General features: G+C 37.8%; 1 protein-coding gene across 1 annotated transcript in view; it reads left to right on the top strand.

Moving 5' to 3' along the window:
- The first annotated feature begins 7,213 nt into the window (after positions 1-7,213).
- LOC125229304 (muscarinic acetylcholine receptor DM1) overlaps positions 7,214-19,027 on the top strand; it is a 166,796-nt gene continuing 154,982 nt past the window's right edge. The window contains exon 1 of the mRNA XM_048134105.1: positions 7,214-7,314. The gene's annotated coding sequence lies outside the window, so the exon portion shown is untranslated. The remainder of the gene's footprint in view (positions 7,315-19,027) is intronic.

Genomic DNA, 19,027 nt, shown 5'->3' with positions numbered 1-19,027 from the left:
TGGCCTGGCTAAGCTTCAAAGCCAAAAGAAAACGTTTCTAGATTAGACATAGTATGGGATAGGTACGATAAACGCAGCTTGAAACGATCAACAAGGGAGAAACCTGGCCACCCAAGGCTTCAAACTATTACGAGATGGAGTAATATCATAGATAGGCTAATCAGATTCTACTAAAGTTTGTAATTATTTTGTATGATAGGTAAGTGTGTAATAGTGAAGGTGATCCACCAAAATGTTGTAATTTGATAGTTGCAGAATCTGTTTAAATAAAATGACAATGCACATATTGTTTCAGATCAAGGGTCCTTATCCTTACGCAGCAGTGTATGAGTGCCGGAAGAACCTCTTTACTAGAAAAGATCGACACTTGGAGAACATACTTCCTTCCGAGGCTGCCTTACTTCATCATATACTGCCATTTGTCTAAGACTGGGGCTAAAGACATGCCAACCACACCCTTGCTGCCGACGCATTAGGACACCACGGACTCCACTGCCAGTCTAGTGCTGGCCGAATTTTGTGACACGCTGCACTTAACGATTTAATCCGCAAGGCTCTTCGCACAGCGAACATACCGACAACCCTCGAACCTGTCGGCTTGTCAGCAGCAGACGGAAAGCGGCCTGCTGGTTGCTCGCTTTTGCCTTGGTTTCTGGGACGACCCTTGGCGTGGGGCGTGACCTGTGTGGATACCTTGGCTCCGTCCAACGTCTAACGTTCGGCCCAGAAACCAGGGACTACTGCTGCAAAACGCCCAGTTTAAACGCGCAAATATGCATTTTTAAAAAACAACTACATATTTGCGGCAATTGCATTTGAAACATTTGGACCATGGTCATCAGACACCAAGCAGTTCGTGAAGGAAGTTTCTACCAAACTTGTCTGGGTGTTTGGTGACATACGCATAGGCTTTTACATCATATTTTTTATTTAAAGAAAAAGCAAACAGTTGACATTTTTGTTGACTTGAATTTGCAAATCATAGATAAATATTTTTATTTATTTATTTACCATTAAATTATAATTGTAGTACCAAAAATAAATTCTTTGTTATTAATTTACTCGAAAACTATATCAAACATGACCTAATAGCTAAACCGGGTTTAATAGAGTTTTTAAAATAGAGGTATTTTAAAATTACGCTCGCGGCGTCCCGACGCCGCGCGTCTTAAAGTAATTTTTTTGTGGAACTTAACGTTTGTGAAGGTGGATAAAAGTTATATTTTTTATAATCTATATTAAATAGGCTTTCATATCATATTTTTTATTTATAGAAAAAGCAAACAGTTTGTCATTTATGATGACTTGAATTTGTAAATCATGGATGAAAATTTCAAATTTTTTTATTTTTTTTAATTTTACTTACCATTAAATTATAATTTTAGTACCAAAAATGAATTCTACGTTATTGATTTACTCTAAAACGATATCAAACATGACCTAATAGCTAAACAGGGTCTAATAGAGTTTCTAAAATAAAGGCATTTTAAAATTACACTCGCGGCGTCCCGACGCCGCGCGTCTTAAAGTAATTTTTTTGTGGAACTTAACGTTAGTAAAGGTGGATAAAAGTTATATTTTTTATAATCTATACTAAATAGGCTATCATGTCATATTTTTTATTTATAGAAAAAGCAAACAGTTTGTCATTTATGATGACCTGAATTTGTAAATCATGGATGAAAATTTCAAATTTTTTATTTTTTTTAATTTTATTTACCATTAAATTATAATTTTAGTACTAAAAACGAATTCTACGTTATTGATTTACTCGAAAACGATACCAAACATGACCTATTAACTAAACGGGGTAAGTTAGAATTTTTCAAACCAAGCCGGGTGAAGCGGTACTTTGACCCCCCCTCCCGGGCCCCAGGGGGGAGGCTCCCGAAGGCTCCCGATCTTAATCGGCTTATTTTGATATAAGGAACAACTGTGCCAAGTTTCATGCTTTGGTCAAAAAATTTAAGGTTGTGCAATAAACTCCCCAGCTACTATTGGTTCGCAAACAATTGACTATTGTAAGTTATTTAAAATAATAATTATTAAAATAAATTCATTACGTCTCAATCTATAGTGGTTTAAAGTTAACTCAATAATTTTTAAGAAAAAAAAACCGTCGCCTTTCGGGTTCTGGTGAAAGCTACTTGCGAATGTTGGATTATGTAGAAATGTGTAAGTATTTTTTAAAACTGATTTTAATGCTTGAATTATTATGATGGCAACACAAATGAATATACGTATAACGTTAAGGTTTGAGGAGTTTCCTCAATTCCTCATGAATCCGATTATATTATAAGAAATCGAAGCTTGACAAACTTTGACTTGAAAACTCAATATGCTTAACATAACTAAATAAATGTCACTGTTCTGAACTTAAATGCATGCTTTTCTTACAAAAATACCAAAGCCACTTGAGTGTGCCGTTCAGATTTGTGGAGTTCGGTTCTGACTATCATCAGCAGTTCCACTGCACCAAATGTCACTGCTCTGGACGTAAGTGCATGCTGTTCTTATAAAAATACCAAAGTCACTATAAGCGTGCCGTTCAGATTTGAGGAGTTCGGTTCTGACCATCATCAGCAGTTCCACTGTACCAAATGTCACTGTTCTAGACGTAAGCGCATGCTGTTCTTATAAAAATGGCAAAGTCACTATAAGCGTGCCGTTCAGATTTGAGGAGTTCGGTTCTGACCATCATCAGCAGTTCCACTGCACCAAATGTCACTGTTCTGGACGTAAGTGCATGCTGTTCTTATAAAATACCAAAAGTCACTATAAGCGTGCCGTTCAGATTTGAGGAGTTCGGTTCTGGCCATCATCAGCAGTTCCACTGCACCAAATGTCACTGTTCCGTACCTAAATGCATGCTGTTCCTTTAAAAACACAAAAATCACCACATGTATGCCTTTCAGATTCGAAGAGTTCCCTCGATTTCTCCAGGATCCCATCATCAGAACTGGGTTCTGAGAAAAATGGGACCAATCTGTATGCATATACATTCAATCAAAAAAAAATTTCAAAATCGGTCCAGTAACGACGGAGATATCGAGGAACAAACATAAAAAAAAAACAAAAAAATAAACATACAGACGACTTGATAACCGTCCTTCTTGAGAGATATGAGGCGACTGTTAAAAATGAAGCATTTTAAGGGAAAATGTAAGAAATGTTATAGTATGCGATATATTCGTGAACTTCTCAATTAAGCCCTTTCATTTGGTACCCCACACGGCATGGTTTGATATTTTTTTTATAAATCTTTGTATTCTTTGTATGCTATCTTTAATTGCCGGGTAGGGGGGAGGGGGACCACAAAACTGCTTGGCAAAATCTGTTTATAGGATGTCTGGGATCTATACAATATATGTATATCAGAAGTCAGAATGAGGAGCGCTATTTTTGCAAATGAACATCCCCTTGGAGCCTCGTCTATAAAGTGCAATCATCGTCATCACGTGTCATTATTTTATTACAGAGTTCTCAACTCCAACCTCCTGTCTTCATTTACCAGTCCAATGGTACCCATAATATTGCATTGCCATACAAAAAATAAATATGTACCTGAGCATTTCTTTTGTTTTTTTGCCACTTTTATGAAGTGTGGTATTTTTGAAAAAAAAATATGCTATTTCTACTCAGAATTACTAGCTTTTTCAATCCTAGTAGTTAAAAAAATTGTGCCATACGATTTTTTCTTATTTTGTTACCATTTTCCGTACATGTTGTATGGGGTAACAAAAGAGGAAAGTAACAAAAATGTATGGAAATTCTGGGACACTTTTTGTCTCCCAGTGAGATTGAAAGTACTCGTGATGACCTAAAATTCCCTAAAACAAAATTTTATTATTGGCAAAAAAAAAGAAATGCTCACCTATCTACGCACATTTTCATAATTTTGAATTTATTTGGTCCGACCTCCATGTCTCCTTCCCTCTCCCCCCCTGAGCTCAGGATCCACGCTTGTCATTCAGCAACGCAGGCCTAGCCAAAGTGACAATCGAGTGAAGTGAAGTGGTCTATGATGCTACGAGGCGATCGAAACGCAGTATGGTTCTGTCACTCACACAGAAGAGCGATAAGGAGAGCTCCAAAACCCTCCTTTCGGTGCCTCCTAGCACAAGTTATTTTGTAAATATCTTAAAAGGAGACACCAGCCACTGTAATAATTGTACTTTATTGAACAAATAAATAATTTTTGATTTTTTTGAAAAAAAAAAAAAACATTTACGAAGCGTAAGCGATACCCAGTACTGGACTAAGAGCCCAGATCCGCCAGACCTTCCTCATTTTCTCAAGGATGAAACTTTGGGATAATGTAGAGTCCGTATCGACATTTAATATCTGCATATTACCTAGTCCAGCCCGTCGGCCATTCTTTTTCAAGGATTTGATAATCATCATTTCTTGACCATTTTTTTGTTATAAGGTTTTTTTTAAAAACACTACCTAAGTTTCCTTAAATTCTCAAGGCTGATTTTTGTACATATGTTAGAAAATTCTGTTAGGAATTGATAATCATCATTTACTAACCACTTGCGCCGACCGTAGCTTGAAAAATTAGAGTAAGTTAGAGAGACTTTCAAGCGTCAGGTCAGGAAATGATGATTATCAAATCCTTGAAAAAAAAATGGCCGACGGGCCGAACTAGGTAATGTGCAGATATTAAACGTCGATACGGACTCTACATTATCCCAAAGTTTCATCCTTGAGAAAATGAGGAAGGTCTGGCGGCTCTGAGCTCGTAGTCGATACCGTCACTATGCTACGTCGCTCGCCGTAGCACGTAAGCCGTAGCAAAGAAGATCGTTAGGTGACATAGGTACAGTCAACCAATTGGAACCGTAGGCCACTATAGAACTATGTCATAGTGATGTTATAAATCAGATTGTAAGAAATCTCTACAACCATGTCATTTTGACATGGTTGTAGAGTGGCATAGGGTTCCAATTGGTTGACTGTACAGTACACGGCAACAAAGAATGCACATCGGTCTTTGGAAAGAGACAATTAACGTCACGTTTTTTTTTTATATAAACAAGAAAAAGACAACGTACGTAGATGAAAAACCAATGTGCAATCATTATCATTATCACCGAGTACTGTATACGTGTGAAAAGCTAGACCAGCGGGGGTTAGCACACTAGTTGGATAAACTTTATCGCATCGTTGCGTCCCCATCGCACTTACAGATAGTGCGAAAAGGACGGCCTTACGTTATATCGTTTATCACGTGGCCATACTTGCCTGCCAGGGTACCAACGTAGGTGTCACAACGGTGGGTGTCACATATATCTGGTCATGGTTCCAGCGCCCCACGCTTTTACAATCAAATTATTGTAATTAAAAGCACATAGTTTTTAAACTTCATCCCAGAAATAGAGACAACTTGAACGATCCATAATTTATTTCTGGCTTTTACATGCATATATAAAAGCGTGTTTTATAGTGTTTTTTAAACTATTAATTTATATAATAAAAATATTTGATAATGACATATCCGTAGCATTATTTTAAAGTTCGGATGTAATCCTATGAGAAACACATGTGCAATTGTGCATCAGGCGCAGAATTCATATTAAAATTCTCTACGCCTCGTGCTTGCAATAAATAAGCGCAGAACAGAGGACAGTATCACATTTTACACTCTGAAACTTTATTAGATAATGTATAAAATGTTATAGCACTTTGCTTTTTTTTTCTCACACGCATGGAATGGAATTCCTTGCTTCTCCATTTCCCAGCTCATATGAGCCAGCAACCTTCAAATCAAGGGTGAATAGGCATCTTCTGGGCGACCACGCTCCATCGTTGGCCACGTCTTCACCTTGGCTAGTCTGTAAATGCCTAAATAATAATTTAAAAAAAACGGGGCCGGCTGGGGACTCTCAGGAGTCTCAGCAGCGCAGGCCCGGCCCCGGCCCGAACTAATACCACAGTATAATAAAGAGTACTATCGTACAGTATGGCCACTCCCGCTCCCCGCTGAAAGTGCCGCCCACCCCCTATCAGTTACCTCACAGTTACCGCCTGTCAAAAACGCGAACAGTCAATCTGTCATATGTCACTCATACAAGCATAGTACGCGTTCACCTACACGACCTTAGACTGTGTGCTAGGAACGCGCCTCTTTCATATATTTGACCGCCAGTGTCCGAGGTGTGCTAATACCATGACTCATCCTTACCTACTCATCAAGTCATCATCATGCTCCTTGTTATTCCGGAATTAGCCACGGCTCATGGGAGACTGGGGTCGGCTTTGACAACTAATCCCAAGACTTGGCGTAGGCACTAGTTTTACGAAAGAGACTACCATCTGACCTTCCAACCCGAAGGCCTGGGATTAGTCCGGTTTCCTCACGATGTTTTCATTCACCGAAAAGCGACTGTTCCTTAAACTCACTAGGACGAGCCGGGGTTTGAACCCGCGACCTTAGGATTGAAAGTCGCACGCTCTTATCGCTAGGCCACCTGCGCTTTTTTGACTTATCCTTACTACGGAAACAAAATATACTAATTTCTAAGGACCATTTGTAGCTAAATATTTTTCCCAGGAAAAACAGCCGTGAAAACCATACGAGTAGGTACATTATTTAGACAGGTACAAAATATAAGTAGGTTAACATTAGATAAGTAGTCTTTCGTCGTATATTGTAAGTATCTATACCTACAGACTGCGACGCCTAAATTATATTAATTTTTACCGCAAAACAATATTTCATATTTCAGTCACAAATCTCTCTTAAACGTTTTAACAATTGAAACGGTTAGGCCTATTGAATCCATTCAATTTCAGAATCGGCGCACGCTTACAAACGATTATATTGCCTGTTAGCGGTAGCAAACATGAGCCTATAACAACCGACGCAACTATGCCTCTACAAACCTTCCCCTCCGACAGAATAGTAAGTTGTTATACTTCACAATAGTTACAGGATACTTTTCAGCTGTCAAAGTTATCAGCTACCATCATGTTTATCGTTCAGGTTATCGCGACCTTGTGACCTCTACCATGCGTGTTTTAACCAGAGGGAGCTAGTGAGACCGCAGCCTCCCTGACACACTCCAAAACGTCACAACTCCCATACATGTGAAGGTTTTTATTCCGTTTTTAAACAATATGGCGACGCACGTCCGAGCATGCGCGCTGGACCGCCGCCCGGGCTTTCACTCAGTGAATGGAAGACCGCCTATCAGTGCGAACGTGGGGTGAACAACAGTGTGAGTGAAATGAGCAACGCGTGATTCCAGGATGTCTGTGGCCGCGGCTGCTCTGGGGCCCGGCTACTTGCGACCATGTGCGGCGAAATAGGTGAGACCACCATACAACCTTCATTTACTAGTATATATCTTACAACTGTAAGATACGCCTTTAATGTAGCTTTACAGGGTCTGTAAGTGATATGAAACGGGCCTACGGAGCTTTTAAGTGTTTAATGCCGATGTGGTTTCATCTACTTGACAGATTTTTCACGTTAAGGGCGAAGGAAAGAGTATAAAACCGCGTTTTAGTCTTATTTGAGCGCTGGTCTTCGTATTTATTGTGCTTTTAAGTGTTAAAGGCTTGAAAGACACTCCTAATTAGGGTGGACGGTTTCGTTCTGTCGGGGAACGATTAATTCTCTCGGAGGTATCGCATTTATCTTGATAACTGACGTTAGTCGGATTCGGTTAGTGGAGATTTGGAGATGAAAAATGGTTTGTTTCATTAATGAAATTGTTAATCCTTTAAATCCAAGGGAGCAACGCTTTCCTGTTTGTTAGGGTAAAACGTTTGGGATTTATTCATTTGACGACAGTAATTATCAGTTTTGCTGAAAAGTATAAAATTCTAACTAATGTAAAAAATTACATTCCTAGGTACTGTCGCCTATTGACATACATACTATTGTCGCCTATTGATATACATAATATATTAGGTACCCTACAGTAGAAAAAAGATGAGGAGTGGCAGGTTGGCGTGGTACGGTCATGGAATGAGGAGGGATGAATGTCATATAGGCAAAAGAATGTTGGAGGTGAATGTTGATGGATGGAGAGGGAGAGGTAAACCCAAACAACGATGGATGGATTGTGTGAAATTGTGAGGACATAAGAAAGAAGATGCGTGTTGAGATGACAAATGATAGAGGAGAATGGAAGAGGAAGACATGTTGTACCGACCACATAACGTGGGATAAGATTAGGAGGAATAAGAGAGATACCCTACAGTAGGCGCGTATATATGACATACCTACATACATCACTCAATAAGGACTGTATCCGTAGATAAACACATTGATAGACACATTAATATGGTTATCTATTCTCTAGTCGCCTAGGAATCAAATTGGTTGACTGTAGAATATCCATAAAGGCAGTTTCATAGGATCACATAAAAGTACAATACTACGATCCATAACTGGCATAGCAGATATAGCGAATATTGCCGCCAGGCTGAAGTGGGAGGCAGGACACGTCTGTCGTGTGCCGGGTGTCCTGTGGGCAAAAATAGCCACCGTTGGGCGCCACAAATTACAAGGCTTAGAGGCAGACCACGTTAGACATGGCTGGACAAATTTGATGCCTTTAACACGGACTGGTGGAAGACTTCCAAGGATACGTGGAATAATAAAAATAAGAATGGTTTGCTCAGCAGTGGGACAATATGGAAGGATTACAAATACATAACCAACCCAAACCCAAAGGTTGTCTGGTAGAGATCGCTCTTTAGCGATAAGACCGCCTGTTGTCTGCCTCTATTTATAATCATTTGTTTTGTCTCCACTGTTACTTTTTTCTGTATCTTTTGCTGAGGTGTGCCAATAAAGAGTTGTCTAAGATCTACATTGGAAGAGCTGGAAATGTGTGTGCTATATTGTCACAATGCTAGTAGATAATATCTGCTTGTATCGTAGGTAATTTTCCTCTACAATTACGAGTGTAAATGATTTTCCCGCGACACTCATTGTTTTTGCAAGGTCGGCTTCATGTGTATCCCTGCTCACAAACATTTACCGTGAATCGTGAATAGGTACATAGTACATATATGGGTAATACAGAAATAATTTAAAAAAAAACATAGGGAGCATACACAGCCATCGACCGCCTGAAGGCACTGGTCCCACCGCGAGCTAGTAAGCTAAGAGCCATAAAAACGAACAAAAGATAAACACTCCCGTGTACATAAAATAGACACGGCGATTTTGATAGCTCACCGCTGGGCGAGTAACTATAAACATCGCCGTGTCTCTTCTCCGTTCTCTGGCCTCATAGGTAACTTTTTCTTAAAATTTAAATCTGAATGGGATGGTGCGGTCGAGAGTGTCGAGACGCACAAAATTAAACATGTTTCAAATATTATTCTGATATTTCTGATGATGTCACGCGATCAATTTGAATATGCCTGAAGTGTTTTGTTGTAGTATATGATATGTACTTACATACCAATTGTTCATTAGTCCACGGCCATGACTTTGGTCTCACACCGGAACTAGCTGGCTCTATGTTCCCAACACTTAGATTACATATATTACAATCAGATTTCGCTTCAGTCGACCAGTGGGAATCTGACTTCTGACTCGCAATAGTTTAGAGAAGTGGTGGGCAAAGTACGTGACGAAAGGTTTCTATCCGGCCCACCACTGGTTCTCTAAAATACTGATGTGTGATTTGGCCAGCATTATAGTAAAAAAACATGTTTGGCGGAAATCTGGCCCTTATCTTAATTCCTTAAAATTTTGGCCTGTAAAAGTTACGAACATATATATGTACTCAACCTTTTTAATGAGGGCTAGACGTTGAGTTGTAGATTTCGGGGCATTGGGTCTATAAATGTTATGGAGGTATACTATTTAGGAGCAGGTGATATTAGTATCCTATAAGGTAGCCACCTAAGAAAGCCCTGCTCGAACATACTGTAAATTATCGCTGGCTGGGTTAATGGCTAGATTCTCGATGTATGTACATTATTTATTATCTTGCTGCTGAGAAAACGACGTAACTATATGTGTTCTCTGAAACTTTTAACGGAAAGTGGGAATAGGCCGGTATAAGATAAATGAATATGAATAAGAGTTCATGAATGACTGGATAAGCATGAAGCGAGCCATCTGTTATAAATATGGTATGACATACCTACAAACCGTCATTATATTCATTGTGCCACCATTTTGATACGTATAGATTAGTATACATACCAGTGGCGGCTGGTGAAAATTTCTACTAGGCAACACTGAGCAAAAAGAAACCTACTTTTATATACATTAGGTACTTTACTAGTAATCAATTTTAGGCAAGCCTGTGGGAATCGACTTGTATGGATCAGCCGCTGCTGATAGATACATATACTTATGTAGGTAAATGAACGTAAATTATACACCCATTTTTAATAAAATAAATGCTTGTACAGTTTTTCACCCTGTTCACTCCTTCCCATACAAAATAGAATCACGTAAGTACCTGTAGGTAGGTATTGACAAATTTAATACTCAGGTGTTAAATAATTTATTTTATTAATGAAGCAATTGCAATTGCGATGCAGAATTTAATTAATTCGTAATCCTCAGTTGATTTTCGGTTGGGCGGTCGATTGTTGTATTTATAAATCATCGAAATAATTCGCTGTTTTCGCGTTGCATTGGTAATGATATAAAATCAATTATACCTAGTACAAATTTAAGCCTCCACAAACGAAGCGTTCGGAACGAGAGTGTGTCGCTGCGAGATAGGCTACCCGTCCTTATGTCATTAATACAATTAGAAGAAGACGTGTGATTTACCTATCTCGCGGCGACATACTCTCGCGCCAATCATGTGCTAACCCTGCAGGGCGAACATACCCTGCTGCGTGCCTAGAGCATAATTGGCGCGACAGTATGTCGCTGCGACATAGATCACACGTCTTTTTCTTGACGACCAGTCTAGCCTAGCGGGTCTAGCCTATCAGCCTAGCCGAAATGACAATCGTTGAGGCTAGATGCCAATCAAAACGCAGTCTGCCTCTGTCGTGCCAATAGGCTAATAGACTCATATCGAATTTGGCTCAATAAATGATTGTCTTCTGTAGTACAGTCAAGTGCAAAAATACGTATCGATTTTAACTTTGTACTTGACATAAAATAACAATATTTATAGATTTTGGGTATTAAAAGCGTATGATGACTACGTATTTTCGATTAAAAATGTGTGTAATTTTTTATTTATTATGCCCTCCAAAAACGCTGTCAGCGATGTAGTGACGTCATCGAATTCAAACCTTACTGCATGTCAAAACAATCACTGACATATTGAACTTCATGCCTTCATACTTAAAAAGTCAGAAAATGTTGTTTTCGAATAGGAAGACCTGATACACAGATAATCTAGGAATGTGTTGTTTTCGCCTGATTACGTAAAAGTATACTTTAATAGTATTTTGGCAGTCGCTTTCGTAAAACTAGTATGATCTATAGTACGATCTATAAATATCTATACATATCGAAACTTATTACTGGGAAAGAAGGTTCAAAATTAATACAGGTGTATAAACAAAAGACATTTATGTAGCTGACCGTAATATAGATCGACAGTCCCAAACTTAATTAATCTTCCAGTATTGGTAATATTAGTATACCTACTTATACATAATACATAAAGACGTAGACGTCATCACATCAATAACTCACGAACAGTGTTCATTACATGATACCAAAGACATATGTAACTCCGTATAGACAGATAAAGTCTAAGAAGAAAACGTACTTCGGTACCATACAGAAAAAGGTTCGGTGGCCTAGATGGCGTTACACCTTTGGGGGACGCTCGGTTAGATGGCGCTAATTTTAATATTTGACATTTTAACACATATCAAGCTAAGAATATGGGCCAAATTGTTAAAACTGAGGTTCAAAAGCTTTAAGCCTGTGTCAAGAGATGACAGTCATAATACTCGATCCTCTTTGATGTTACTAAGGTCACAGACTACCGACTAAATACTTAGGCCGGCCGGTCGTCAAAATACATAATATTGGACAATATTCTACGTAACGGTATTTTTTACATTTTCATTCAAAATTATTTTCAAAAAAATTATAAAAAATAGTTTTGATATGTGCAATTTGAGCTCTTTCTAACGATACCCCACTTGACCTAGTAACTTAACATTTACAGTTTGCCCCCCTTTCATTTTAGCCCTTTTCTACGATCAATATTAATAAATTAAAAAAAAAACCATATCCAATTTGTAGATGTTAATAATGTTCATAACTATTCCAAATTTCAAATCGATAGCGTAAGCAGTTCTTGAGATATGTAGTAATGTGACAGACAGACAGACGGACAGAGCGACACCATAAGGGTTCCTTTTGTACCTTTATGGTACGGAACCCTAAAAACGCATAGCAATATTAGAACTTAGCTTCTTGTCAAGATACCTTTTGAATAACTTAATACCGAAAAACGTGACATAGCAATAGAAACAGCTTCGGTTATCCTTCCCATAACTCGAGAGGCAAAGGGTTTTCAAATGTCACCATCCAATCCGCTAACACATCCATGGCTTCGCATTCTTCCCTGGATGTATTATATTACAGTGAATGGGTGCTATTCAGGGATAAGTTATCAAAGAAATCCGAACGGGATTCAAATACAATTGACGAGTTCGTATACGCAATTACGCACGGCAGTGGTGAGATGTGTAATATTTAAATAAATCTAAGATTAAGTGTATAATAATGTTTAAGTTTTTCAAAAGTACAGTCAACTACAAAGCGATGTATCCACTTTTTCACCTTATTACAATGCTATAAATATGCGACTGTACAGTCAACCAATTGGAACCCTAGGCCACTCTACAACCATGTGAAAAGGACAAGCAATAATAGATTTCTTACAATCTGATTTATAAAATCACTGACGTCACTGTGACATAGTTCTACAGTGGTCTAGGGTTCCAATAGGCTACTAGACCCATATCGAATTTGGCACAATAAATGATTGTCTTCTGTAGTATTTGACATAAAAAAACAATATTTATAGATTTTGGGTATTAAAAGTGTATGATGACTACGTATTTTCGATTAAAAATGTGTGTAATTTTTAATTTATTTTGGCCACCGAAAACGCTGTCAGCGACGTAGTGCTGTCATCGAATTCGAACCTTACTGCATGTCAAAACAATCACTGACATATTGAACTTTATGCCTTCATACTTAAAAAGTCAGAAAATGTTATTTTCGAATAGAATGACCTAATGCACAGATAATCTATAGATTAACATGACTGTGTTGTTTTCGCCTGATTACGTAAAAGTATACTTTAAAAATATTTTTTGCAAATTTTAAATCATAATAAAATATGACAATATTTTATTTCAGTTAATTGGACAGTAGGTACTTAATCATATAAGACAGACTTTAGAAAAGGGTCAAGTAGCCTATTGGTTGACTATACCTAGCATATTATTATGGTCCTAGAGTAGTGGCCCCAGATAGGAAAAGACAGTGTAGAACGACCACAAACTAGATGGACGAATGATCTCATATGCGTTACTGCAAAGGAGGCGGTCAGCATTGTGCTAGATATCGCTCCTAATGGTGGAATGTAGGTTTCACAAATTATACAAGTTTTACAATATTTTTCCACATGTTCAAATAGCCAATAGCAACGTTAACCAAAGGATTATAATATTTTTCTATTCGTTCATTTGTTCATTCATTCCTTTATTTATCTAGGTACTCTATGTGGTGGTGTTTCATCATTCATCATTCACGGGTCTTTTGGATAAAGCGTGAATGTAATTTATTTCCCAGTAATTCTCAATACGTCATTACCACATATTTGAGTATTGGCCCTCCGCTGAATGAAACATTCGTCATTCATCCAAAATAGCTCGTGATTCAAATACAGCCATGAATGAACGAATGACACGAGCGCATGAGTCCAATTTCAATTTGGTGTATTCTGTCCCGAGATGTCAAAGTTTTAATGAGATATCTGGGGGTTAAGCAGAATTTAATAACGCCTAGTATTCGTGGATCAACAAAGGGTGATGCGACGTAGAAAATTGGAAGGCCGATCCCCGAGTGTTGTGTTTAATCTGCTTTTATTATGCGTTTATTATCTTCGTCGTTTGAAAAATGTTGAGTGGGAGGACAAGTGAATGGGTGAATGAAGAGATACGGGTCTCCATTCGCTCTGAATGAGGTTACCGCGTTTTGTATTTCTATGTGGAATCATTAGCATTACAGATTCAGTGGGCACAACAATTGCGAAATACCTTGTAGTTTTGACGTTTACGCAATTATATTTACTTACTTACAAGAAATAAATTAAAGTGCTACCATTTTTTTTTACAAACCCTCAGTTAATTACAGTGATATTTTGATTTTATTTATTTACTCTTGTAAGCCTTTGTAAATTGACACAGTTGACTTTACACATAGGTACATATTTATAAAGCCAACATTTCAAAAACATATGTAGATATACGCCTCTAAAGATAACCAACAAAAAGGCAATAATGACAATAAAGTAGGTAAATAAATATATTTCTGGCCTTTAAAGACATTCGAAAATAAATGAAAGAATGTAATAAGCATACTCCACGTGTAGGTTTAATAAATTGCTCTTACACGTGTCGTTTTTTCCGTATTCGTAATTTTTAATTGGGTTGAGGTGTACTCGCAAAGTTCCATGAGTACCTATACTGGGTGAAAAATCATACGCGACAAATTTTAATTAATAATTATGGCATCCGATTAATTAAATGAACGCTCGTGGTTGTATCTTATGTCAGCTAGCCTCGTGTCAGATAAAGTATAACAGCAGGAAATTCAATTAAAATTATAATAGCTTGTGTTCGAGTAAAAAAAATACAGCCTTTGCCCAGCAGTGGGACAGTAAAGGAGATTATGTTTATAATTTTGCGATGTGTATTTTGTAGAAAACGTTTATTTTATAATTTTACGATATTTTCTAGATAGGTTCTTAAAGTTTTAAACGTAGATTTTTACCGATTCGGTTGCCAGGTTCTGTTTCATATCACAAGGTTAAAATCTGTAACCAAAATATCATACTTAAATGTGCGTAGGGTAAACTCGCCTCATTCGGTGACACGCCTAATTCGGTGATACAAGCTTTGAAGCACTATTCCGAAAGACGATTTTTGGTTGTTTCACCGAATTAGGCGTGTCACCGAATGAGGCGAGTTTACCCTATAACTTATACCGTGGTTATAGTTCTCTGGATATATTGTTAAGATTATGAAAATTAGTATACTTACATTGAAAAAATATAAGTATAGATAATGGAATAATTACTTCAGTTTTTGCATTGACACACTAACTTCTGAAACAAAAAAGTGCATAAAGCAACCATGAGTTCTCAATGTTTTAAAATACGTAACTCGATAGCGAAAACGTCACTGTCACTGACTCAACTTTAATAAGGCTAATTCTAAGTAAGTGAGTTCAAGTCTCATCTAAGGCGACATTTTCAACTTTTAAATTTATTCTAAGTCTAGTGGCATCGATTGCATTCATTTCTGCTAATCAAAGTTAAAAATTCAATGCAGAAATCTCGAAAAAAAAATTGGTTTTCGGAAAAAAGTTTGGTGGATAGTTTTGAAATCGCAAAAAAACAGCCATTGTTTCGCGATTTCAGCATTGTATGACGTGAAGTGAGTGGTCACTTATAACGTGGATTTTCCCTATTGAAGAATATTGTATCACACTTTGATAAAGCTTTTATCCACAGGGATAAAACCGCGAAACTAATGAGATTCGACACGCACTTATGCCCTGTCCACAGAGTTAATGGTCCACGGGGACTGTCCGGTCAGCGCCGAAAATAACTATACATACATCGCTTTTGTTGCATAGGAATAAGGTAGTAAAGTGTTGCGAAGTATTTGCGTGGGTTGATGAAGTAGCTATAAAGTTTCATTGAATTTGTCCGAACCGCAAACACTGATGTCATTATGTAGCGTTTACTAGGATTTATAGTTATTTGTTATACAAGGGTGCAAAGTTGTATTTTAACGCCGAGTGTGGAATTGAAAAACGAGCAAGTGAAAGGATTCTATAGTTGAACCACGAGCGAAGCGAGTGGTTCGAGAATAGAATCCTGAACTTGCGAGTTTTTTAACACACGAGAAGTAAAATACATTTGCACCCGAGTGTAACACAAAACTTTTCCCTCACTATAGCGAGGAAAGTACAACGCAAAAAGCGCGTTTATCACTGCTTCCAGTAGTTCCACAGGTGGTAAATCATCGTCATCACTAGATTCACTCACTTTTATCAATTTTAAAGCAGAAAAAATGACTATATTCAAGGTCAAATTACTTTATCCACTAGTGGATAAAATGCGTTTTTACCCGCTGGTATTAAAGGACAAAACACGTGTTTCCAAGCTAGTGAGGGGAAAAAGATATTACATTATACAGGTGACAAACTTAGTACATACATCGCTTTTATTGAATAGGAATAAGGTGGGAAAATGTTGCGATATATTTGCGTGGATGGATAAAATGTCGACAAAGTTTCATTGAATTTGTCCGAACCGCGAACATTGATGTCATTATGTAGCGTTTACTAGGAGTGTAAAGATATTAAATTAGATAAACTGTCGACAAAGTTTTATTGAATTTGTCCGAATCGCAAACATTGATGTCATTATTTAGCGTTTACTAGGAGTGTAAAGATATTAAATTATACAGGTGACAAACTTAGTACATACATCGCTTTTATTGCATAGGAATAAGGTGGGAAAATGTTGCGATGTATTTGCGTGGATGGATAAAATGTCGACAAAGTTTTATTGAATTTGTCCGAACCGCAAACATTGATGTCATTATTTAGCGTTTACTAGGAGTGTAAGGATATTAAATTATACAGGTGACAATTATACTTAGTACATTCGTGTCCAGTTGTCATCGTTAAAAAAATAAACCGTTAATGTCCCTTCAAAGTAAAGGGTTATTTTTCAAATGGAATTGTGAATTTACATATAAATTGACTTGTCAAAGCGCTCGTTACGCTCCTTCATTACCCGCGGTCATCAAACGCGGGTACTTCCCACTTAATTTGAGGTAGCCTTATTTGAGGCAAATTAAGAGGCATTCGAACTTTACTAATTGAGATCATTGTATGTTGCGCTCAGTGGAAATCGCTTGCATAAATAAGAATCAATTAAATAGGTAATAAGAATATTGGTTGTAGCATATGAACATTTTAATTTTGGTTGAGGATTGTCGAATATTTTAAAATTTAAGGAATATATCAAAATATGAAAAAAAGGCATTCATTTTGAATTTATTGTCAAATTCAGTGGAAATTGCCAATGACATACAAGGTTTTACCTGTAGGAAATATTGCAGTATGAAATTTAAGGCTCCTTATCTTCACTAGAGGTAACTTAAGATGCATTTTTTTGGTAAATAAGGTGCTTTTGTAAGTTTATTATTTATTTAATATGTCAGGTAAATGTACTATTGTTTGAAGTGTGTCAAATATACAAAGTCCAAGAGAATGAAAAATGAATTTATTAAGAAAAAAGCATAATGAACATTAATCATCCTCTTCTTCACTACTGGATTCGCTCGCTGCAACATCCGGTACACGGTCTATTATGGTAGTATCACATTTAAGTGACCGAAACCATCCATGGTACTCCTCAGGAATGACCCCTTAGTCGCAAAGTCCAACTAAATCATTCTTCTTGGCTGATGAGATTGCCAATGGCTTGTTGTACAATTGGCGCAATTGCAGGCATGGTAATGTATTTTCAGGGGTCGGTGGCGGCTCCACTGAATTGGGGTTGTTAAATATACTTCCTTCTGGCCCAACTCATCATTTTCCAAATTGCACCCCTTCTCTCTTGGATCTCACTCTCACGTCTTCACTTTCTCATGTCGCCAAATTGTGCCAGTGTTCGGCTGATGCTTTCTCATACACTGAGAGAAAAAACAAACAGTTTTCATGTTCGTTCAACAAGTTTTTTGGTTAAAATAGCGCCTACGTGCTCTTTGGTTCAAACAACAAGCTACTTGTCATTTGAATCGACAACGTATTTGAATCAACAAGTCGATTTTATAAAAACAACCTGACACATATTGTTTTAAACATACGTTTAGCTGATTCAAACGGATAAACCGCAACAAGTCGAACTTGTTAAATTCACAATGCAAATTTCTCTCAGTGTACCATGACTTTCTTTACTTGTCTTATAAAGTCAGGCCTCCTAAATTTAAAAGTAAGATACTTCGTCAGCGTAATTTTGGTAGGATGGATATCAGTAAACTTCGAGACGATGCATCGAAAATTGACTGGTGTGCTGTCTCTAGAGCTGCAACTGTAGATGACCAGGTCTCACTTTTTAATTCATTTTTGACTCAACTCTACGACGTACACGCTCCAGTTCTTTCGATCAAAGTCAAGCACCGTCCTGCTCCCTGGCTTAGGTACTCCGGGCATCAAGGCATTATTAGACAAAAAGAACTTTACCAAAGCCAGATACAAATCCAACCCCACGGAAGCGAATAAATTTCGCTACCACGCCTTACGCAACCGCTGCAGCACCATCTCTCGCGATGCTCAACGACGCCATATTCACCAATCCGTCGAAAATGGTGACCCGGCGAAAGCGTGGAAGTTTCTTCGGTCACTAGGAATCGGAAAGTCTGAGCAGAACTGTCCCAAAAACCCAAGCCATTCTTATTGGGAGCCCAAAACTACTTTCCCGATTAGACTTTGCCAATGTTCCCCCTATTTATTTTGATGCCGTTCTGATTCCATATTCGCAACAAGTAAAGATCCTTGGCATCATCATTGACAGTACGTTATCCTGGGGACCTCAGGTGAGCGAAGTCAGCAGGAAGATATTTGCGGCAATTGGTTCTCTTAGGAGACTACGTAACTTCCTCCCAATTCCTACCAAAATTGCCCTCGCACAAACACTTCTCCTTCCCATTTTGGATTACGCTGATTTTGCCTATCTCGATCTCACTGAGGATCAACTTAGTAAGCTTGAGAATATCCAAAACGTCTGCATTCAGTTTATATTTT

The sequence above is a fragment of the Leguminivora glycinivorella genome, chromosome 9, assembly GCF_023078275.1.
Source record: "Leguminivora glycinivorella isolate SPB_JAAS2020 chromosome 9, LegGlyc_1.1, whole genome shotgun sequence".
Classification (NCBI taxonomy): Eukaryota; Metazoa; Arthropoda; class Insecta; order Lepidoptera; family Tortricidae; genus Leguminivora; species Leguminivora glycinivorella.
This window is presented reverse-complemented; position numbering and strand designations above follow the sequence as displayed.